Source organism: Arachis hypogaea, chromosome 3 (genome assembly GCF_003086295.3).
Source record: "Arachis hypogaea cultivar Tifrunner chromosome 3, arahy.Tifrunner.gnm2.J5K5, whole genome shotgun sequence".
Taxonomy (NCBI): domain Eukaryota; kingdom Viridiplantae; phylum Streptophyta; class Magnoliopsida; order Fabales; family Fabaceae; genus Arachis; species Arachis hypogaea.
In genome coordinates, this window is record NC_092038.1 from 58413919 (window position 1) to 58419964 (window position 6046).

Genomic DNA, 6046 nt, shown 5'->3' on the forward strand with positions numbered 1-6046 from the left:
AGATTAAAAGGCTAAATTGTGACATAGCAAAATTTTCTCAAAGTTCTAATAACTTGGACAAATTACTTGCAAGTCAAGAACTATTGAAAAATCTGGTTTAGATTATGTAACTAAGGTTTTAACAAGTATTTATGATATGGGTATTTATATTTCTGTTTCTGTCAAAACAAATCTCTATTTTCTTAAAAAAATTGTGGTTTCTCATTTAACTCTGATATTTGTTATGAATAATTTATACGGATATTCGTTTTAGTGATATTTTTCATCTCTAAATCAGATTGAATCACTAGTTATTGAGAGTTCAAAAAAAGATATAAAAAATATAATATATTGTGATAGTATCATAATCAGAATATTAAATTAAAGATTTAGCAAACAAGAATGATAGAAAATATGAAAAAAAAATTATAAAAAATTTATTCTCAATAAATAGTTTGAAGTAATAATTAGAGTTTAGATTTTTTTTAAAGAGTTTGCCATGATTCAAAATAAAAAAGATATTTTAGGATAGAGAAACTCTTTAAAAAGAGCTTTTAATAGAGAAGAAATAATTAAGGGATAAAAAAGATAGCATGCTCATATCATATCAAAATTCATAGTAAATTTAATATTCAGATATTGTAAAAATGTATCGTGTTTATTTAAAGATCGAAAATATTTGGTAACCAAAGAAAATTAGGCAAAAACAGATATACCTTGTCTTATTTAGCATTTATTAATTGTTGCAACAATTAATGAATATTAAATAAGACAAGTTCTGTATTTTTTGTCTCCCTAATATTACTCAAGACTACCTTATTGTAAAACTAAGTTAAATATAATCAGTATATATGAAAGATATTCATATAACTAGAGAAAAATAATTAGGACTCTTAACTTATTTTGTTTATTATCTTTTTAATTATTAAATAATAAATTATTTATCTTTTTAAAATTTTTAAAATATAATATATATTTTAAATATTAAAAAATAATTAAAAAGATAAATTAAGAGTAGACTCTCAATCATCGCTCATAAATAGTGGTGACAAAAAAGATCAAACTTATCGTGTCATACCGCTAAAATCGCAAAAACAAAAAGGTGGCTCGAACGAAATTTTGATTTGTCAAAATTTAAAAATCCACTAAAACCGCATGCCAAGGCAGCGCGGAACAAGCTGGTCCGGTGGGCTGTCATTCTTTTTCTTTTTTTAAAGATATTTCAATAACTTTACAAATTATATAAAAAGTTAAATAAAAAATTAGGATTTTCCACAAACTCTACCCACTAACAATAAACACACTCACACATGCCACCCGCAGTCCATCTAACCCTTCCCTGACCCTGAGTTTCAGTTCGGCTCCCTCCTCGGTCCTCACTCTTTAGCTCCTCGTTGTTCCGGTATTCACTGGGCTCCCTGCGTTTGTAACCTTGTCTCTTCCCTCATCAGTCTTCAGTCTTGCAGTGTATCCGTCACACAATCGCAGTTCGCAACGGCGCTCTGTCTCGTCCATACTCTGTACTGTGTCTTCAGTCTCTCGGTGTATCCCTATCGTCGTCGGTCTCCCACGTTGCATGTCCCTGTCTCATCCCATCAGTCGTCACAAAATCGGAATTCCGGTAGTGCTGTGTCTCATCTCGTCTTTGTCCTGTCTTTCGCTCCTCCTCCTTTGGTTTTTGACGGTTCTGTGTCTCTTGGACTTTTGGCCGTGCTCCCCTCTCTTCTTCTGCCTCTTGACGAAGCATATGTGGATCATGTGTTTGTTTTGTTATTATTATGTTTGAGACTTTAGAACTTATTATTTATTAAGTTATTTTTATTATGATTAATTTCACATAAAAAAATTATTATAATTAATTAAAAATTTTTTATGGATTAATAAATAATTTAAGATATTATTTTATATATTAAAAAATTAATTGAATAAAATAATTTTATTATAAAATAAAATAATCGTTAATATATTAAATTAAATTTATCATAAAAAAATTTATTAAAAAATATTTCGAAAAAAAAAAAGACGAACTGATCTTCTAACCCGTCAATTCACGTTTAAAACAAAATAGCAAATTAAATTCATATTAATTTAGCAGGGCCAGCCTGCCCGCTCCATATTTGGGCGGGGCACCCCTACTCGTAAATAAGATAAAAAGAACTTTGTATTGGATAGATGATACAGTCATGCTGATGCGGATTGCTGTTGGAAGGTAAGATGAATGTGGAAAAAGACAAAAAGACAAATATACATTGAATGGAGAATTGATAATTGGTTAAAATGTGTAGACTGTAGATAAATGAAGCACTGACCGAATGGAATTTGAGATGTGGAGTTGGTGACTCATCCTAATGGCATGTGATCATGTGCTGGAGATCACATTGTAATTGTATGTACAAATTATTAATTAATTATTGTTAGTCATGACTTCATGGGATATCACCACTATTCACAAAAGTCGGAATGTTTTTCTTGATTGATCTTGTGAGTCACACACACGCACCTTCCTATGCACGGTCCTATCCTTTCATCTATATGCATGTCCAAGAATTTATTTTAAATATGTTTCTTATTTTATAAAATATTTATTTTTATTTTGTTTTTTATTTAAATTTTATCTATTTCCGTTTTTACCATTTGTTTGCTTTATTAGTATTGATATAGTAGATTAAATTTTAGTATAATATATTTTGTTATGTCATTACTTATAAATTAACTAAAATATTAAAATAAATAATTTTTAAATTTGATTACAGCATAACAAAAATTAAAAATTAAAAGAACTAAACAAAAAAATTATGTTTTATGAATAGTTTTATTTTATAATTTTAAAAAGAATTCTGTTACATATTCAAGTATTTCTGACAATAAATTCAATCAAGTTGACTCTAATCTAACAAAAATCACATTTATTACATGCAGCGTGTACACATGCACACTTTACTAATACAAACATATCCTCCTCCTCCTCCTCTTCCTCCTCCTCCTCCTCTTTATTCTTCGTATTCTTCCTTTTTTTTCTTCGCATTAAAATTAAAAGAACTAAACAAAAAAAAATTATGTTTTATGGATAGTTTTATTTTGTAATTTTAGAAAGAGTTCATCTATACATTCAAGTCTTTTTGACAAATCAAATTCAATCAAGTTGACTCCAATTTCCTTTCTTTTTCTTCGCATTCATCCTTTTTCTTCGCCGTGTTCCTTTTTCTTCTTTGCGTATTTTCTCTCTATCATCTTTCTTTTATTATTGTTGTTGTTGCCCTTTTTTCTTTTCTTCTTTTTTTTAGTAATTTTGCAGTATTGATTTTTCTTCTTTTTTTATGTTATTTCTTCTAAGAAAGTAAAACAAGAAGAATTATGAGAAAATGAACGAAAAAGAAGAAGATGAAAAAGAAGAAGCAGAAGATAAGGAGGAAGAGAAAAAATTTTGAATTATGCATAACTTATCATAATAAGAATACACCGAAAGCATTCCAAAATAAATCATATTATAATTCAAAATACACCAAAACTGAAAACTCTTAATTGACAGTCTGAACTTGAAAATATACCGAAAGCATTCCAAAATACACCAATTTATAATCCAAATACACCGAAACGGGATGGACAGATTCATCAAAATAATTCGATCTAAAATAATAATCCACTTGCCCTAATTCAATTGACAATCTGAACTTAAACCATTCATTATTTTAATATTATATTTTTTCTTTTTTTTTCTTATTTCTTTCTTTCTTTTAGTTGAATTAATGTAGGTTCATTTTTTCCTAGTAATTTTGTAGCATTATGTATTTTTTTTCTTCTTTGTTTAATTTTTTTGTTTTTATTCTTGTTAAGAGAGTAAAACAAAAAGAAACTTGAGAAGGTAAAACAAAAAAAAGATAAATAAAAAAAACATGATGATGATGAAAAAAAAGAAGAAGAAGAAGTAGAAAATGAGATAATTATGCAGAACTTATTAGAATAAAAATATACAAAAAGCATTCCAAAATAAACTATATTATAATTCAAAATACACTAAAACTGAGAGTGAAACATATTCACACAGCTTCAATTGACAGTCTAAATTTGAAAATACACCAAAAGTATTTTTAAAATACACCAATTTATAATCCAAATACACTGAAACGGGGACTAACAGATTCTTTAAAATAATAATTTGATTGAAAACTATAATTCACTTCACCCTGATTCAATTGACAGTTTGAACTTAAATTATTTATTGTCTTTGAAAATAAAATACCTGTTTAAAACTGATTTCATTGCTTAATTTCAAAAAAATTTATCCAAATCAAAGAGCATTGATCTCGAAAGAAAAGAACATAGAGAACAAAGAAAACATAGAGAAGGAAAAAAACATAGAGAACGCAGAGATGACAAAGAACGTAGAGATGGAGGAGAACATAGAGAACACAGAAAACGTTGAGAAAATTCAAAAAAAAATCTGAACTAGAAAATACATCGAAAGCATTTCGAAAACACACCAATTTATAATCCAAATACATTGAAATGGGGACGAATAGATTCATCAAATAATACAATTCACCTTAGTTTAAATGACAGTCTAAACTTGAATCATTCATTGTCTTTGAAAATAAAATATCTGTTTAAAACTAATTTCACTGCTTGATTTCAAAAAATTTGATCCAAATCTTTAAATAAGATAAAAGAGCATTAATCTTGAACGAAAAGAACGTAGAGAATAAAAAGAATTTAGAGAAGGAAGAAAAATACAAAAAATACAGAGATGGAAGAGACCATTATATATAGAGATAGAGGAGAATGTAGAGAACACAAAAAACGCTGATAAAATTTGGAAAAAAAAAACTAAATCTGCATGAAAAAGGAAGTTATATATATTTTCACGCGTTAAAGTCAAAAATTTATTAAAGATAATAGTGTGTGGAGGTAAATTACGTTAAAACTATTTAGTTAGATTTAGTTGATTAAATGACTTGACTGTAAAAATTTTCTTTTTAAAATAATCTTTTTCTATCTCAATGAATACTCTCTATGGAATCTGAATTTAAATTTGTGTTTTATATTTACGGGTGACTAAACTACTTATGATAATCTAACAACTTGTTTGTTATGCTTATCAAAATGCTGATGATAAGTTTCTAACAAGTTATCATATTGGATGAGGCTTCATCATTTTTTTAAATTAATATTATATACACTTTTGAAAGATAGAAATATTGACTGAATAATAAATTAATCAGGTTGAGTTACGTGCGCTGACGAACGAATTTGAAACACAGATAAGTTTAGGAGTTTAACTTTTTTATGTAAATTTTTTTCTAGTTCTTTTGTCACCATATAATAATTGAAGAGAAGGATCAGATTACTCCTACAATTTCTAAAATTAAAAGCTTAAAGGAATTCAATAATGAAGAATGGAAGTGATGATTACAAAAGGTGAGGACCAAATGGGCCTAACTGCTATTACTTACCTCCTATGTACAAGTACAACCTGTCCTATCAAACTTAACAAACTTATTCCCTTCTGTTGTTCCACTTGAAAGCCGGATCTGAATGGCTGGATTTATAAAAATTAAATCAGGTTGGGATATGTAACATCCTATCACATAAATTCTTATACTATAGTCATAAATTAAATGTGATAAGACATTATGACACTTAAAAATAAAGATACATAAATAATATTCAAAAGAATATAATATAATTAAAAATCTGTGAAAAAAATAAATAAATAAATAAGACAACTATTGTCACATTTGAAACGTTAAAATAAGAGAAAACGTTATTTACAGAGCAAAAAAGATATATAAGTATATACATAAGATTCAGAATAAGATACATAATAAGTACTAGTCTCGACCTGTAAAAAAAGGCCGACTGAAATATTACAAACTAGAAATGTACAAAATAACATCTTATTTTTCCAAAAATATAAACCTCTAAGAAAATACAATAATAAGTTCCAAAAGTAGAGAATAATACTAAGGGATACGTTTCAGGTACTCCAGTGTACTTTACTGGAGTACTGATGTGCCATGTACGTTTAGGTTTTCAGTTTTGTATTTGTCTTATAGTAAAGTGTTAAAAG